General features: G+C 40.9%; 1 pseudogene; it reads left to right on the forward strand.

Moving 5' to 3' along the window:
* LOC130492911 (lysine-specific demethylase 4C-like) overlaps window positions 1–19,401 on the forward strand; it is a 117,578-nt pseudogene that overhangs the window by 15,576 nt on the left and 82,601 nt on the right.

The following is a 19,401-nucleotide window of genomic DNA, read 5'->3' on the forward strand; positions in this document are numbered from 1 at the left end:
TATGTTTTATCTGTTTATCTCTGACCTTGTGACCATCAGTATTATTATGCCAATAAAGGTTATCTGATTCTGATTCACAATAAGCCAGGGATGAATCTCCTTTGTCTTGCAGTGGGAGCAGGTTGTGGTTATGTAGCCTTCCCATACAGTACTCTCCTCTATCATGCTTACATTTCATGCTATGCCACATAAAAACAATAATATCAAATGCAGTAAAAATGCATATAGAAAAAAATTCAAACCTCTATAGCACATAGGCTTTGCGTAGAAAATCCTCACAACAACCCTGTGAGGTAGGTGATACTAAGAGTGTGTGACTGGCCCAAGTTCACCCAGCAAGCTTCCATGGAAGAGTGGGGATTAAAACCTGGATTTTCCAGATCCCAGTCCAACAGTCTAACCACGATACCACAGTGGCTCTCAGTCTATTAATTGTATATATGTACTTTCTAATTTTAAGCAAATATATATACTAATGAGTAAAGTGGGAATCAGATATAGGAAGAGGTGCTTATTAAGCATGTCAAGCATTGGGGGGGGGGTGTCATTGTCTCAGCCAATTTATGGTGACCCCGTAGGGTTTTCAAGGCAAGAGACATTCAGAGATGGCTTGCCAATGTGTGCCTCCACATAGCAACCCTGGACTTCTTTGGTGGCCTCCCATCCAAGTACTAACCTGACTGAACCTGCTTAGTTTGGACCAGGCTAGCCTGGGCTTTCCAGGTCAAGGATATGCAGAGCATTAATCAACTTTAAATGGTGAGGAAAGAGCAGGGGGATCATAAAGCAGCTGGAAAACAGCAATATCAGTTGTTTTCAGTTTTCAGTTGTTCCTGCCTTTCAGGATTCCTTAAATATATACACATATCATCAGTCTCAGGCTTTGCTTTCAGCCCAGTGTTTCCTCCCTTGGCAAATCCATGTCAACACCAATCATAGGACACTCAGATCTCTGACTCTATCCCCCTTGGTGCCAGGCTGTTAGAAGAATACAATCCACATAATACCTTTTAATAAAAGGTCTGATGAAGTGGACAAAATGCTTTTAAGTGTGCAGCCCACCATTTCCAGTCTTGACTCTTGCCTCTCATGGCTAATAATATCATGCCATGCTGGGTTGGTTGGCTGAGTCTGGGAGATAATAAATGCCTCTCTGTGGGATGGTGTAGTTCCTACCATTTTGAGAGAGGTAGTTGTGAAACCCCTCCTGAAGAAGGCATCCCTGGACCCAAATGACCTAAACCACTAACCACCTAGTGGCTAATATTCCATTCACGTGCAAGGTGCTCAAGGTGGTGGCTACACAGCTTCAGGCCTTGGAGGAGAGGAGATGGATTATCTAGATGCATTACAATGTAGATTCAGGCCTAACTTTAGGACAGAAATGGTCTTGGTCACCCAGACTTATGACGTTCACCTGAAGAGTGATGGTGGAGTGAATCCATGTTAATTCTCCTGGACCTCTTGGTGGCTTTCAGTACTATTAACCATAGCATCTTTCTGGAGAGGCTGGATGGGCTGGGAACAGGGGGCACCATGCTTCAGTGGTTCCATTCTTACTTTGACCAACTGATTCCAGAAGGTGGAATTGGGGACTGCTTCTCGACTCCATGGAACTTATACTATGGGGTCTCACAGGGTTCTGTTTTACCCCCCCCCCCATTCTATTTAACATCTACATGAAACCACTGGGAGAGGTCATCACTAATATGTGTCACTAATATGTGGATGATTTATTGGAGTCTGCAATGCTGAGTTTTCCATCGTTCAGCATCTGACCACTCTGATTGCTCGGACTTTTTACTTTCACTTCTGCGGCTGGCATAGTGAAGAGATTGGGGATGGCCTTGTGTAGCCTCTGTGAAGAGATAAGAAACCCCAAAGCTTCCTGAATCTCCCTGAATACTTAATACTATCAAATGGACCAGCTGTTGGCGGAGGCCATAGTCTGTTGCCTTGCAGCCACCTTTGTAGTTCGATGGTAGCTTGCAGCTGTGGTGTCGGACTTGGTGTGAGCTGGGCATTTCTCTTACACTTTTGGAGGTCCTTGGGCAAGTTCAGGGCATTGGGAGTTTGTCACGCTCAAAGGGAAGATCTCTGAGAAAGAGAGTGCAGGTGACAACTGAAGAGACTGAAGAAACTGTAGGAGGTGACTGAAGGCAGCGGAGGAGAAGGTGGTAATCAAGGCCAAGGACTGCTTGTGGCCTACTGTGGGGTTGGTTTGGCGTGATCCTCACAAGGCTTCAAAGCTTGCTGCGTCTGGTCTGATTTGGATGGGGCAATTAACTGGGGACAAACTGAAGTGCTTATTTTTCTTTTAGTCATCTGAAGGCCCTAACCTTACCTTGAGTTAATAATTTGTTGTTTGTTTTTTAAACAACTACCTGTGATGAGTTTCTGGTCTAGACCTGTCCAAGTTTAACTCTCACACTGTCCTGGAGATGGAATTAGGAAATATTTAAAAAATGGGAAGTACCTGCACTGAGGATATTAAACCCTAACACTGTGCTCCGCCAATTACTTCCCAAGGAACCAGGAGGACTTTTTCTACAAGGAACTGCTTCCCTAACTGTGGAGCTGTAACTCTAACCTCAGCTGGATTCAATAGAGCCCAGGAGAGCCTTGCCTACCAATTACCTTTTAAGCTATTTATTTAAGTATTTTGAAATCTATGTCCTTCACTCTTTTTAAGGCCTAACAGAAGCCTAATTGGTAAGAAACTGCAGTCTTACAGCTATTGTGAGACAGCTATGGTTTAAATTTGAGGAAAATGTAACCTAACAAGTTCCTAACAGGCCCTTGTTAAAGACAGTAGTGTCTCTAAAATAGCATTGAACAACAAACCTTCCAAGAGAGTGTGCTAGACTCAATAAATCCACCAAAGCTTTTTGCAGACCAGAGAACACAAGAAGACATCAAACTGCTACAAAACCCCTCTCTAAAGGCAACAACAAGAACAGTGACAACCACAACAAAGTAGCCCCCCCAAACAATCAATCAAATCACCCCCTCTTTTCAGGTGAAAGTAAACAATATCTGAAGCAGAGAAAACCCTAAAATTCAAACAGTAGAACTTTGAAACAACAAGCAGTGGAGAAATTGAAGCAGGTCCTCTCTCAAAATAATAAAATTACCCCCTCAAACTAGCAACACCCCCCACCAACCAACAGGCCAAGGCCTGATGGCTTCTAGCAAAATTTAGAAAATAAGCCCCAAATACAACAACTTGTTTAAAGGGAAAACTGTTAAATGTCTTCTCCAGGCAGCAGTCAGGAAGGAATCCAACCCAAGCAGCAGGTTGTAATCCAGCAGGTCAGTATGAGGCACCAGGATCCAGGATCGCAGGCAGCAGGAGCTAAAGCCAAGCTATGCCACCAAACTCTCTCAAATGGCCTGGTCTGGGAACCAGACGGGCTTTTATAGTCTTTGGCCAAGCACAGAAAAATTTGAAAATAATTCCAGCCAAAAAGTACCTTCTGTGGTTGGTGAAAAAACACTGTTCTTCCTTATCTGGGTTCCTATTGGCCACTGAGAATTCCTGGCCCTCCTCCCTCCTCTACTCTAGGTTGTCTTCTGTTGCAATCCAGGTAGACTGCACCAGCTGGCTTTGCAGCAATACAAAATGCATTGCTGTCATTGGCCACATGGGAAGCTCCAGTGAGCCTTCCTATTGGCCACTCCAGCATGCCTGCTCCCTCCCTCCTGCTGCCCTGGAAACCAGCCAGGGAGCAGGAAAACGAAGAAAGGAGATAGCTTTCCTTTAAATGCAACAACAACCACAACATGGAGAGACTCCACAAGGCAAATAACCGAAACCCGAAATGCCAAATAATTATTTGCCTTTTTCGGGAATCACATATTCAGCTTCGGGCAGATCCCCAGGTTTTGGCATTCCGTAAAACCAAAACCCGAATATTGCCGAAATGGCTAATTTCGGGTTTATTTTCAGTTCCGGTATACTGATATGCACAACCCTACTATGGACTGCATAAAAGGCTCTACTAAACACCCCTATGTGGCTTTTGTTGACCTTACCACTGTCTTTGACTCAGTTGACAGAGACAGACCTTGGTATAAACTGTCAAGCAGCACCATTGACAAATGCCTTTTGCTCCTGATAAGGGAACTACTTATCTTCTTATCTACTTATCTTCTAAAATCAGAGTTGGAATCTCAGGTTCCTTGACAGAGAGTATTGCTGTAGTTAGAGGTATGAAACAGGGCTGTGTTTTGCCCCCCCCTTTTCAATCTTTATATAAATGACATGGTTAAGAGGCACTCAGGTGCTGGCTTTTTCCTTCCTTGCCTTGGCTCACATAAAATATCAGCCCTCTTATATGTAGATGATATGGTCATGTTGTCCATAACTCAAATTGGGCTGAGAAGGTCACTATCTAGGCTTAGTGACTATTGCAAGGAAGACCTGCTAACTATCAATTTTTCTAAGACCAAGGTGATGATCTTTGGAAAAAGGCAGTGTCTCTCCAGATGGTCAATAGACAATTTCCCAGTTAACCAATCTCAAACTTTTAAATACCTGGGAATCACATTCAGTGACACTCTTTCCTGGAAGGCCTACCTGGAAATTACTAAAGCAGCAGCCCTTCAGACAATGGGTGCCATATTGAAATTCTATTGCATTAAAGGGGACTTCCTGATAGATCCAGCAATAAAATTATTCCAGAGCAAGGTGCTTGTGCAACTTTTATATGGCATTGAGGTATGGGGATGGAATAATGCTATTGTATTTGGAGAGAATCCAAAATCTCTTCCTGAAAAAGATTCTAGCTCTACCCCTTAACACCCCAGCTGCTTTGCTGAGAGCGGAAATAGGTCTTCCTTCCCTGTGGGCACGGGCTCACAAAACCCTGTTCACATATTGGCAAAAACTGAAGAGAGCCTCAGCAATTCATCTCTCAAGTATTTATTTTTATATAGGACTAATGGATCCTTTATGGTTAACTAACTATAATAAAATCCTTCAAAAATATAGTTTACCCAATGTTGTTCGTGGGGCTTCCCAGGCTAACTTTATCTGCAGGGCCCAGGTATATGGCACAATGCAGAATCCGACAGACAGGTTATAACAGGTTCTAAGTTTTCATCCTGGTACAAATTTTTCAAAGATAATTCCGGGGCTTGCTATCTAAGATTACATTTTTCAAATTATGGTGAGCCTTTACTTCCATTCATTTTCAAACTATGCAAACTGCAATGCTTGAAGGACCCTATAACAAAAGACCAGTCACTCAGCATCTAAGTATTTTTTGGAGGTTCTGAACTGGAAGATCTGTGTCACTACTTGTTGGATTGCCCAGTACACCTTATACCAAGGCAAAAGATTCTAGAGTCAATCCTAGCCAATTTGGTCCAACGTACTGTGACGGAGAAGATCTTATTTCTCCTTGCAGATACAGAGCCAGTAATCTCCCATAAAATTGCCCTTTTTGCTTTGGCAGCAAAGAAAATCCAGGCCAGGCTCGTCCAACATAGTAATACTGAAAAGAACTGAGACGTGAACTAGTTTTTTGATGGGAAGTGGGATTAATTATAACTATGAACAATATTTGGGCAGCCATTCAAAGTTTGGGTTTTAGACCTAAATATTAGGGTTTATTCTATTTCATAGTAAGTCTGGAGAGGTATTGCTGATAATTTAATGTTGGGATATTCCCAGATAATTTCTAATGTTACATTTTTAAAGAATGTTCTATATCATTCTCCAGTATGTTAATATTCTTTTTTTTTGTAATTAAAGGGATACAAAAAAGGAAAAAAGGGAAGGATAAACCGTTTTATATACAAAAACAATATAGCAATTTCAATTGGAAGATAAACTCAGTCGAATACAGTAACATATAACCAGTCTAAGTACTGATCAAATGCAGTATAATATATCTAAAAAAAGTGATTATAAAAATGTAAAAATCATTCAAACTATCAAACTGTTACACATTAAAAGTATATAGTATACCAGTATGTTAATATTCTGATGGGTTAGAGAGATTTATTTATTGAGTTTTAATCTGTTGCCAAAATGTAACTTTTATCAATAATTGTTATATAGATTTTTATCAGTTCTTGTAATGGCCAAATGCAATAAACTTGAACCTGAACCTGATACCCAGCTGTATTTTTCTTAAACAGCTAAGCCAGGTAGGTCTGTGAAAATCCTGACTAGGTACCTGGAGAAGGTAATGCTATTGATGAGGGCCAAACTGAAGCTCAAACCAGACAAGACTGAAGTGGTATTGATCAGTGGAGAAGCTCCTTGGGGACTGTGGAGTTACCCTTCCTGGGGGAGGGTTGCTGTCCCCCGAAGGAATAGGGTCGTACCTTGGAGGTGCCACTGGCTGCATTTTCACACATGCTGAATAATGCACTTTCAATCCACTTTCAATGCACTTTAATGATTGTTTGCAAGTGGATTTTGCCGTTTCACACAGTAAAATCCAGCTGCAAAATGCATTGAAAGTGGATTGAAAGTGGATTATTCGTCATGTGTGAAAACGCCCTGGATCTTGGCCTATGGTTGAATGTTCAGGTCTTCTCCATAGCACATAGTACCTTTTATCAGCTCCAACTGGTTTGGCAGCTACACCCATTCCTCAAAAAGTATAATCTAGCCATAATGATCCATGCTGCGATTGCATCCAAACCTTTCATTTTTTAAATTTTGTTTTTATTATGAATATATAGGATACAAAAAGGGGAAAAGGGAGAGGGCAGGGGCAGTCCATCTGCAATAGACGTATAGACTTATTGGTCTTATAAATTCAAAAAACATTTTAAAGAATCATACTACAATAAGTAAACATTTACTACAATGGACATTCACTACAATAGACATGTATTATTGTCCAGATACGCTTTCATGTGGTTAATTCTATAGACTAATTTTTTTTAATGTGTTTTAGTTTTCTTATACTATGCTAGCATCCAAGCCTTTCAAAGACTTTCCTTCTTGGCCAGACATAATGCCTTACGCCTCAATGAATTAACTGGCAGATTTTAAAATACCCCTATTGAACAGAGAGTCTGCCCATGTGGAAAGGCAAAGGAACTGGATTGCATCCAAGTTAAATGACTGTAATGCTTTCTACATGACACTGCCTTTAAACAGTTCAGAAACTTCAATTGGTCCAAAATGCAGTGGCCAGGCTGTTGTCAGGGGTTGGTTACAGGGATGTGCTGAAAGATCTGTACTGGTTGACCATCTGTTTTTGGGCACAGTTCAAAGTGCTGGTCCTTACTGTTAAGGCTTGGGATCAGGGTATCTGAAGGTCCATCTTTTCCCACACTATCCAGCCTGCCAGTTAAGATCTGGTTTTCAAGCCCTGCTCTCTGTGCCTGCTCAGAGGTGAGGCAGGTGGCAATTGGAGACCCAGGGCATTGTCTGTGGTGGTACCTCACCCTTGGAATGCTCTCCCCCTTGAGGTTTGCTTACTTGTTTTTTTCAAGTTGCCAAGCTGAAACACATCTCTTTAACATTCTGTCTCCAATTTTAAACTCCAGTAACTCAGAAATCTTGCATATGATTTCTTTGACCTCTGAACAGCTTGTACCATGTCACAAAAGAGAGCTTCCATACATTTCTTGATGTAACAAGGAATAGCTTTTTTTATAGTTTAAGCAGAGAATGTGACATGCTTTAGTTGATTGAGAATCAGTTGAAAAGAGCATGTTGTCTATGCTCCTACAACTTTGGCAGACTTTGGGTTGGCTTATAAAAATATTGCCCTGACCTTGATAGGCCAGGCTAACCTGATCTCATGTGCTTTTGGAAGCTAAGAAGGTCAGCCCTGGTTAGTACTTGGATGGGATACCACTGAGAAAGTTCAGGGCTGCTACACAGTGGCAGGCAATGGCAAACCACCTCTGAACATCTTTTGCCTTGAAAACCCTACGGTGTCACCATAAGTCAGTTGCAACTTGATGACACTTTCCACCACCACTGAAATATTGTTAGTCTTAATGTTGTCCATTTGAGTTTTTGGCTGTTATTGATCACTATATAAGTTGTGTTTCTGAATATCATGAGATCTTGTTACTATGATAGAGGTGAATAGTTGTACGTAGGCACTGTTGTTTTGATTGTGTTTGTGTGGTAAGTGCCATCAAGTCACTTCTGACTCATGGCGACCTATGAATGAAAGTCCTCCAAAATGTCCTATCTTTGACAGCCTTGCTCACGTCTTGCAAATTGAGGGCTGTGGCTTCCTTTATTGAGTCCATCCATCTCTTTTTCGGTGTTCCTCTTTTCCTGCTGCCCTCAACTTTTCCTAGCATGACTGTCTTTTCCAGTGACTGTTGTCGTCTCATGATGTGACCAAAATACGATAGCCTCAGTTTAGTCATTTTAGCTTCTAGGGTCAGTTCAGGCTTCATTTGATCTATAACCCACTGATTTTTTTTTTTTTTTTGCAGTCCACGGTATCCGAAACACTTTCCTCCAACACCACATTTCAAAGGAATCTATTCTCTTCCTATCAGCTTTCTTCAATGTCCAGCTTTCGCACCCATACATAGTAATAGGGAATATGATGGCATGAATTAATCTTGGTGGCCAGTGACACATCCTTACACTTCAGAATCTTTTCTAGCTCCTTCATGGCTGCCCTTCCCAGTCTCAATCTCCTTCTGATTTCTTGACTACACTCTCCCTTTTGGTTGATGGTGGAGCCAAGGAATAGAAAGTCTTGAACAATTTCAGTTTCCTCGTCAACCTTAAAGTTGTGTAATTCTCCTGTAGTCATTACTTTTGTTTTCTTGATGTTCAGCTGTAGTCCTGCTTTGGCACTTTCTCTTTTAACTTTCAGCAGTAGTCGTTTCAAATCTTCACTATTTTCTGCCAATAATGTAGAGTCATCTGCATATCTCAAATTATTAATGTTCCTCCCTCCAATTTTCATTCCACCTTCATCTAAATCTAATCCAGCTTTCCTAATGATATGTTCTGCATATAGATTGAAGAGATAGAGAGATAAAATACATCCTTGTCTGACACCTTTGCCAATTGGAAACCATTCCGTTTCTCCATATTCTGTTCTAATTGTGGCCTCTTGTCCAGAGTACAGGTTGCACATCAAAATGATCAGATGTAGAGGCACACCCATTTCCTTTAAAACCAGCCATAGCTTTTCATGATCCACACAGTCAAAAGCTTTGCTGTAATCTATGAAACACAAGCTGATTTTCTTCTGAAATTCTCTATTATGCTCCATTAACCAACGTATATTTGCAATATGATCTCTAGTGCCTCTTCCTTTTCTGAATCCAGCTTGAACATCAGGTATTTCTTGTTCCATATATCGTAACAGCCTTTGCTGTAAGATTTTGAGCATCACTTTACTTGCTTGAGAATCTAATGTGATGGTCCAATAGTTGCTGCAATCTTTGATGTCTCCTTTCTTGGGAATTGGAATGTAAATGGATCATTTCCAGTCTGTGGGCCATTGTTTTGTTTTCCATATCTGTTGGCATATTCTTGTCAAGATTTTGATGGATTCCATTTCTGTGGCTTGGAATAGCTCTATTGATATCCCATCTGCTCCTGGTGATTTATTTCTCCCGATTGCTCCCAGTACAGCTTTCACTTCACTTACTAAAACTGTAGGTTCTTCTTCAAAAGATTCTTCTTGGAAAGAATATGTCATCCTTTCATCTCTTCTGTATAGTTCTTCAGTGTATTGTTCCCACTTTTTCTTTATTTTGTCCTGTTCAGTTAATGTATTTCCATGCTCATCATTCAGCATGCCTAACCGTGCTTTAAATTTCCCTTTGATTTCTTGGATCTTGTGGAACAGATCTCTTGTTCTTCCTTTTTTGTTGTTCTCTTCTATTTCTTTACACTAGTTATTATAATAGTTCTCTTTGTCTCTACGTGCGAGTCGCTGGAACTGTGCACTTAGACTTTTGATTCTGTTTTTGTCACCTACTTTTGCTTCTTGTCTATCTTTGTCAATTTTCTTATTCAAGAAAACACAGATTAAGAATTCAGATGCGAATAGCCTGGGGAATCTACTTGTTTTCATAAGGTTTTATTTTGATGTATGAACTTTTGCTGCACTGTTGTCTTATTTTGGAAAATAATAATTATGGCTGGAAGTATTATGCCTCCCCAAGTACTTTCAAAAGAATCCTTGTGGCATTTTTTCAGATCCAAGAGATTTTGAGTCACAAAATCATTTGGTTAGTTCCCCCCGTTAGTAATCCAGAGTTGCAAGCTTAACAGGGTGTAGGTGTATTGGAGTTTTTTGCTGTTAGATTCCAGTCATATAATCTGATCCATGACAAGCTTATAAGAAAAATGAGTCTGTAACCTGATAAATACCCTAAGAGAAATGATGGCTACATCTGTCAAGAAGAAGGATAACGTAGTGGTTCCTTGTATAAAAATGCTAGTTGTTTGAGTTGTCAAGTTAACTATACACACATGTAAGGTTTACGTAAAGATTTAGCATTGTCATGATACTAGAATCAGGCACATTATTATGTCTGTATTTTCCAACTGAAGTTGGGGATGTGTGGCTTTTAAACTTTTCTCAGTCTGTATCTTAAAATAAAACATATTAACTGGCAGAAAAAGCAGCAGTGAAAATCAGTTTGGATATGAAATAAACTTTTCTTGCCAATGTGAACTGTCTGAACTATATGCAGCTTAAATGTAAAGATGGTTTCTTTAAATGTAAAGATGTTTTCTTTAGAATTCCTTGTTTTATTTGTTTGAGAACAGAGCAGCATAGGAATCAAATTGATTTAGCACACAGCTACCAATGCATGGGTTTGCTCATACAGGGGCAATGTGGACCTCAGTATTCATAAGTCTGAAAAGTAGTTAAGGGATATTATATATATATATATATATATATATATATATATATATATATATTGTGGGGCGCCCTGTCCCCCCTGCGCTTGAGATATCTCCCGCCGGTACAGGAGGAGGTCGGGGTGGAGGAGCTTCCTCGGCCTCAGACCTTTCTGAGGGCGAGTCTGGTTTGAATTCCCCCGGAGAGGAAGCCAGGATCACCGTGCCGCCTGCCCAGTCGATCCACAAGACCCCTCCTCTGCTCCTCCTCGGCCTCCGCGTCCTCCACCCTTTTATCCTCCTCCCTCCCGGTGCCGCCCTCCACCCGTCCCCGTGACATTCCCCGCCCCCTCCCAGCTGCCGCCCCTCAGGTTTTCCTCTCTTTCCCTGGTCCCCGCCTCCCGCCACGGGGTTGAGCTTCCCCGCCCCCTTCCGCTCCGGGCGCGGCCGCCCATCAGCTGTTCCGTGGGCCGCCGCCCCGTCCGCCTTTCTTCGGGGCCGCCTCCTGGCCGCCGCCCCTCTCCCTCTCCGCTGCTGCTGCCGCCTCCCTCTGGCCAGCCCCTCTGTCGGCGGGGTTCGCGGCCCCCTGCAAAGGAGACCGGGGGGCCTGGTGAGTTCCCGGGGGAGCCGGGTCGTTTCCCCGGCGCCCTGCTTCCCCCCCCGCCGCTGGCCCGCTCCCCCAACGGCCCAAGCCCCGCCGCCACAAGCGGTGGCGGTCCAGACACCTCCTCCTGCGGTCTGCCCCCTCTTGTGGAAGGAGGAGGAGCCCTGCCAAGTCCGGCGACTCCCGGGATCCCGGGGGTCGCAGGACATATATATAGTTTCATATTATGAAAGCAGTAACAGTTCTTTATATGCAGTTGGAAATTGTTTTAGAGGTCCGGTTTGCACATGGTTGTCACTTACTGTCCCCCACACTGCTTTACAGACACCACAGGTCTCTATATTCTGTTTCTATACATACATATGGGATAAAGAAGAATAGCTGTAGGCAACTACTTCATCATTAAGGAGAAATAGTTCAATAAGCAATTGAGAGAACTTTGTTGAAAACTTGTCTATGCAATGTTTTCTAGACTGTTAGGGGAAAACCATGCCATTTTATAATTTGCTTACTGTACTTCAGCAGAAATTAAGGGCAATTCATCATTAAAGATCTATAAAAACTTTCTTTTGTCAACTAGATGCATGTAGTCATGGTCTGAAGGAATATGATGTTTCAGCATTCTGAGCAACATTCATTTTTTCTAACCAATAGAAGTGTTAATGAGAAGCAAGTTCATCTTATTCTGCTTTATGAGACACCCACTTCTTTAAAATGTATTCTGTGGTAACCAAGTCTCTTGCAAGTCATTATTTCTCCAATAGTATACTGTTTTATGTATTAGTGATTGGCATGTTGGCAGGCTGCTTTCCACACCTATAATAAACAGGGGTAAATTCTCCTTTCTACTTTGTAATATAGGCCAGTTCTTAATTCTGAATGCATCTGTTCTACTGAATTTTTCAAATGTGGAACTGCAGTCCATTTGCTTCTTACAGGGTTGCCAGGTCCCTCTTGGCAACCGGCAGGATGTTTTAGGGGCGGAGCCTGAGGAGGGCGGTGTTTGGGGAGGTGATGGACTTCAATGCCATAGAGTCCAATTGCCAAAGCGGCCATTTTCTCCAGGTGAACTGATCTCTGTTGGCTGGAAATCTGTTGTAATAGCAGGAGATCTCCAGCTAGTATCTGAAGGTTAATCAAACATTGTAGCTACTATGGCTCTATATGTTAAGATACTGTGACACAATTTACTTTTCCACTCTTTTGTGTATTTTCTGTATATTTTTTTGTTTCACAAACCACAGATACTTTTAAGAACTATACATAATGATATACAATTGTGTTACAATGTTGTCACTCCATAATAAAATAAATTCCAAATTAAATGTCCAAAATGAATAGCTGGCATCTTGCATTACAAAATTGCTGGTGAGTGTTATTATAAATGTATGAGGGACTTAGCATGTTAATTACTCCTTACAATGTGACATAGCTTTCAGTATTAATATTAAGTTATATATTGATTAGATAAAAAGCATTGGTGAAATATACTGCGTGCCATCTTAAGAATATGTGGATGGTTGAAACCGCTCAAGCAAAACAAGTGGCAGTTGGAGAAGATTAAAAAATACAACAAATGCAGAAGGCAAGATTTTGGATGCATAAAGTAATTGACTGATGAAAGACAATTTGAAACAGGAACTTTACCGGAATGCTGTCTCTTTAATTTCATGAGTTTTGAAACATTTTGGACAATTAATTTGGAATTTATTTTATTATGGAGTGACAACATTGTAACACAATTGTATAGCATTATGTACAGTTCTTAAAAGTATTGTATAAATCATCTGTGGTTTGTGAAACAAAAAATACACAGAAAATACACAAAAGAGTGGAAAAGTAAATTGTGTCACAGTATCTTAACATATAGAGCCATAGTAGCTACAAGTGTTTGATTAACTACGTGGATTGTAGCTCAGTTTTTTGTTTTCTTGACTAGGTATCTGAAGGTTGGAAACCCAAGCTTCTTACTGCTACTTAAATTTTTTGTTTGCCATAACCCCCAGAATACAGCATTTTCAGTTGTCATTTTATTTTAAGAACTGCCTGAGGCTCTCTTAAATGAAGAAGAAATCCAAGAAGAAGAGTCCTGGGTCAAACCTCTTGTCTACCTTTGGCAGAAAAGAACACCAAATTTTACTGCAGAAAAAGACTTCAATGAAGCTGTTGCCAAACTGGAACCATGTTGTGCCATATGCACACTCCTCAAGCCTTACTACAAGGTAAGGAATGAGAAATATTTGTGAATGAGAAATATTTATTTTTTCCTGTATGAGAAATATTTACAGATGTGCCCTGTGGTAAAATATGAAAAATACAAAGTAACTGTAAATGCTTGCGGAACGCTAGCTTCTCACAAAGCTATATCACTTCCCTGTCTTTATTAAGTAAAGGACTGAAGTATAAATGGTCCCTCATTTAGCAAGTCTGAATAAACATTGTGAGTTGGATCCAATGAAACATGAACAGAATGAGTTCACAGATCTGATCCTCTGCAGCCATTTATGCAGTCCACTACCAGATCCTCTTGTGTTTTAGGGGACCTGTAGGAACAGAGCAGGGTGGCACATGGTACTTAAGCAAAAAGAGGGAATTGGTAGAAATTGCATAGGCTTCCATGAGCTCTTGCTCTGTGCATAGGGGAATTTGTGCAAAGGGGGAGTAATTTCTGCCTGTTTCCTCTTGAGCTGCAATCCCCTCACTATGATCCGCTCCATTTCTGAGGCTTCCCCAACCCTCAGAACAGGAGCAGTTTTCTCAGAGGGTACAAGGGTTATAGAATCAAGGGAAATAGGAAACATTCCATTCTATGAACCCATTCCATGCATGGTTAATTGGATCACATCCTATGATTCGAAGTAGACATTTCTATGATTCTTACCACTAGAAAGCAAGTAAATGGAAATTAAGAAATTTCTGCCCTTCAGTGAGATTATTTTACTTTATATCATCATAGCACAGAGCATGAACTATCCTACTACATGGGGAGAACAGTAGTTTCTTAATCTGCTCTCTTGCCCAGTGGCAGAATGTGATAACACTGGAGGTGTTTGCCTGACCAGAATTCCTTGCATTCTTCCAAATGCTACAGTGCAGTAATGCGAATACATTCTAATTAGGCATCTGTTGAGAGGGAAGACTGGTACTTTAAATGCTGAAGAAACAAACATCAATCCTGCTTACTCCCATCTAAACTGAATTTTAGCAACTGTGCATAAGATTGCACTTCAGTTCACCCTAAATACATTCAGTTGAATTTTTATTGCATCAGACAATGTGAGCACACATAATTGCCAATCCCCCCCCCCAGATGATTTATGTTTCTGTCTGCTGGGGATCAGGTTCTACTGTGACTTAGACTGAAGCTCCCCCATCTCAGTCCATACTCAACAATTGGGGAAGAAGTCACAGTCACTATGTAGTTTGACTAATAACGTTATCTCCTAATTTCTGTAGCAGTGCTGTGGTTATTTGTTTAAAATAATTGTATGCTACTTTTCAAAATAAGTACAAAGCAATTTACATGAGCAAAGTATCAATTAAGTGCAAAAGGGCAATCAAAATAATTCAAAATGAAACTCTTTAAAATGTAATTATAACCCCCCACAGATCAGTCAAATTTTTTCTTTGGATGGGAAAAGAGTTTAATGACTTTTTGGAGCACTGACAGGTAGGAGGTTCCAGAGTAGGATCTGCAGTAGATTTTCTGCTGCTAGCTGTAATTATTCTGGCTAGGTTTCCCAGCTCCCTTAGTGGGGGAGGGTTTCCCCCACTCCAGCTCCTATTTCCCCTCCACTGCTCTGAGTGAGTGATGGTGGGAGAAGTTTTTTAAATGGCTGTTGGTCTGAAGGTATTGCCCAGGATACTGGTTCCTTTTGGGATCTCCTAATCCAGGGGTGAGGAACCTTTTTTCCGCCGAGGGCTATTTGGATATTTATAACATCATTCGCAGGCCATTCAAAATTATCAACTTAAAAGTTGACCAAGCCCCAAGCAGGCAGCTGCCCCAGATGACCTCCCTGCGTGGGCAAGCAGGCAGGCATACCAATTGGGGTGCACTTGCCCACCTGGTGGCACAGGATGGTCTGTTGCACCAGCCGGGCATAGCTGTCCAGCTGCACGCCAGAGTTACTCCTGCTCCACATGGTTGGGGCCGGATTCTACAACCCGCTCCTGCTACCTCCACCTGCACGGATGAAATGAGGACACATTGGCTAAGAACTCGCCCCCTTCATGAATTCTGGCCCTGCCTCCTTTAACCCCTCCATTGTCACCCCTTCCTCCCCCAGCCCTCTTGTAGTAGAGGGAATACGTTTCTCCATGGCCTGGGTGGGAAAGGGTTAACACAGTTTCTTGTGCAGTCCTAGCAGCTCCATAGCTAAAGACTCTTCTGCAAGGGGGAAAGAAGGTTCCTATTCTCAGCGAAACAAACTCACATCTGCCTTGAATAGAGGCTATTCCTGTCTGTGGGAGGGGGCAGATCACCAGTCTTAGATCCTCCTGAGCTAGAGATCTGCCAGGACCGATGAAGGGCCAGACCAAATGATTTTGCGGGCCTTAAACGGCCCCCAGACCTGACATTCCCCACCCCTGTCCTAATCCCAGGTGCTAGTGTTTTGTTGGCTTTTACCTTTGCATGGGGATGGGCATTGTTGGATGTTAACAGGAAAGTATAACAATATAAATTGGGGTATGAAACCAGAATGATAGGTGTGCCTCCTGCTGTTTGCAGAAGAGCATCAGCTGAGAAGTGTTAAAGCCTGCCTTGAGGAAGCGTGCATGGAAATAAATCTTTTTTAATTGTTTCTTTTTATACAAATTTCAATTATATATTTCTTATTCTACATACAATGTTTGTATAACATACTTTTCTCATTCCCTCCTATCCCCCTCCCTAGCCCCACTCCTTCTCCTTGTAATTTTTAGTCTCTTGTCCCCAGCCACGGGCACAAAGTCTGTATCTTCCACCGAATGTCTTTTCTTCCTTCCACTGATATCCACTCTAAGTAGGTCTTCCATCTACTCGTGATTTCCCTGCTCTTGTCTTTCCATGAAGTCTTCTGGCGCATCATCTCGACGATATCCGACTGTATAAATTCAAACAGATAGTTGTGCCAGATTTCTATAGTCCATTTACTTTTATCCTTCCAACCCAGAGCTATTACTGCTTTGCTTGCTAATAGCATAGCCTTGAGTATGGCCTGATCCCTCTTATTTACCCCCGAGTTCCCTGTTGTGCTCATTAACATTAGCTTAAAATCTATGGTTAAAGATACTTTACATATTCTCCTTATGATTTCTAATATTTGTGTCCAAAATTCCCTAACCTCTGGGCATTCCCACCACATGTGGGAGAACCAACCTTTAGATTGTCTACAATGCCAACACATGGGGCTTAGTCCTGGAAACATATTCGCTAATTGCGCTGGTGTTTTGTACCATTTTGTAAAAAAATTATGTTCCAATTCATTAAATTTAATCACTTTTATTTCCTCTAGTCCTTTCATAATTTTACATGCTGTATTTTCTGATATCTGACCTTCCTTACTCCAAGGTTTTTGTAAATATGTTATTGTCTTATCTTTATTTGAAATCATTTTCCTGTAGATTTTTCCTGCCAATCCTTGTTTTGATTTTTGTATTTCTTTATATATTTCTTGCATTGGTTCCTCTGACCATATTTCCCCTTTTTTGTTAATCATTTTAACCCTTCTATAAAGGCCTGATGTTTTTAGCCAATGTTGCTTGCCTATCTCTTCTACTATCTCTTGTAAAAGTTTTAGGATTCCTCCTCTGTACATATCTCGTGCATGGAAATAAATCAAGCAGCTTTTTTTATACTGAAGAAACAAGAATTCTAACTTTAAAGTTAGCACCATACACTACAAGTAATGCCAATGAAACGAAATTCTCAGATTACTAGCATTCACTATATTATTTAGACTACACGATATGGTGATATACAAGATGTTGGGAATGTATAAATGTTCAGAATTTAGCACAGATATTATTTCATCTTAAGTAGCTGTCATTATTGAATATATATATATATATATCTAACTCTCAACATGGCCCCATCTGTAGATACTTAAATCCAGTAACTGGAGCCATGAAAAGACATGACAGACCTTTCTGCAGACCTGAGAAAAGCCCTAGGTTTGCTGAAAAATTTGAAATCTAAAACAAACAATACTTTGAGGGGGTTAAAAAACCACCAAATGGTAGAAAGAGCATCTGTAGCTTTAAGAAATGAAAGCCTTCACTGACTGTTGGTAGGCAGACACAACAGCATTGCCAGCCTTCAAGTCTTGGTTTCTGTCAGTAAGAGATGGAAATAACAGGGCCCCCAGAACTATTTTGGCCTCTGAGGGAAGATTCATAAAGGCAGCCCTGGTAGCAACAACCACAGCAACTTGATACCACATGACTTAAATGATTCACCCAGAACTGGCTGCTTGCTACTGTTCAACAGCTTCCACCCCACAAAAGCTAGTGTGATGTAGTGCTTAGAGTGCAAACTAAGATCTGGGAGGCCCAGGTTTGAATCACTACTCTGCTGTGGAAGCTCACTGTTACTCTCAGTCTAACTTACCTGACAGGGTTGGTATGAAGATAAAATGGAAGCTAACTATTGTGGAGAAAGGCAGGGTATAAATGAAGTAAATAAATAATAATAAAGTAAATAAATAAATAATAAAGTAAATAAATAGAAAGTTAATAAATAAATAAAGTGAAAGGTGGGGGACAGAAAAAAGTTAGGTAGGTTGGTGGGTGGGAAGGAGAGAAGGGAGCAGGGAAAGGTGAGGGGATATGTGGGCTGCTAGGAGGACGGGAGGAGGGAGGAAGAAAATAGTGTGGGGAGGGGAATACAGGAGAAAACGAGGTACCCTCCAAGTCTTTGCAGGTTCCTCACTGCACAACTGGTCCTGGTCCAGCTGGCACTCTTCAACTTGGGCAGTTTTCCCAGGGAGTGGCTGTTGGAGGGGAGGAGAGAAAGCTGAAGACAAGGACAGATAAAGGGAGGATGGCTGGTGGGTGGGAAGGAAAGAATGAAGCAAGGAAAAGGTAGAGGCTGTGGGGGCTTTCAGGAGAGGGAAAGAAGACACTGTGGGAGAGGGAAAAATGAGATGCCCCCTGAAAATCCCTGCTTGCAGAGGTCCTCCATTTGTATGTTACCTGTATATTACTTTGCTGTTACAGTTTGATCCAGAGTTTTGCAGAAGCTGTAGTTTGTATATGAAGGTCCAAGAAAGATGGGACTCCACTATGATTCTGGCATAGCTTTGTGTCTGCAGTATGTATGTTTCATTTTGTATGTTTTAAATTGAATACCACCTGATAGGGATTGTTTTTGACTTTCATTTTAGCATGTGGTATCTCTAAATGCTATAAAAACTAATAATAATAATGAGATGAGTATATTGATAGCCGCAAGGATATTAATGATTGCTAAAATTTAGGCTGCTTAAATTAACTTAATTTACAGCTATCAAAATAAAACATAAAAAGTGAGTGGTGAGGTATATTTTAGAAGCAATCATTTTAATGAGAATTGGATTTTATTAGCATATAAGGAGGGTGCGAAAACATATTGAACAAAAAAACCTGAATAACTTTCTGTTAAAATGTATTTTTCAGGCTGACAAATCTAATGAAGAAAACTATATTTAGAAACAAAACAAAGAGAAATGTGTGTGACCAAGGAAAAGACAAAACCACCTATTCCAGAGATGTTTTATTTATAGTGAGGAGAACACTGAAAACTATCCATCAAATGGCTTTATTGAAGAAAATGGAACAAGTCAGCTGATTTCCTGTGTGAAATGTTGTGTACAAATTCATGCAAGTAAATAGAGCACTTGTTTAACTTTAAAGATTCCATTTACATTTTCACTTTTTTTGTATTATAATCTGTGAGTTACCCTTAGAACATATAGCAAAAACATGTGATATTTGGTTAAATAGAACTTGTATGTGCAAACGATTA

Source organism: Euleptes europaea, unplaced genomic scaffold (assembly GCF_029931775.1).
Source record: "Euleptes europaea isolate rEulEur1 unplaced genomic scaffold, rEulEur1.hap1 H_2, whole genome shotgun sequence".
In the NCBI taxonomy this organism is placed as follows: domain Eukaryota; kingdom Metazoa; phylum Chordata; class Lepidosauria; order Squamata; family Sphaerodactylidae; genus Euleptes; species Euleptes europaea.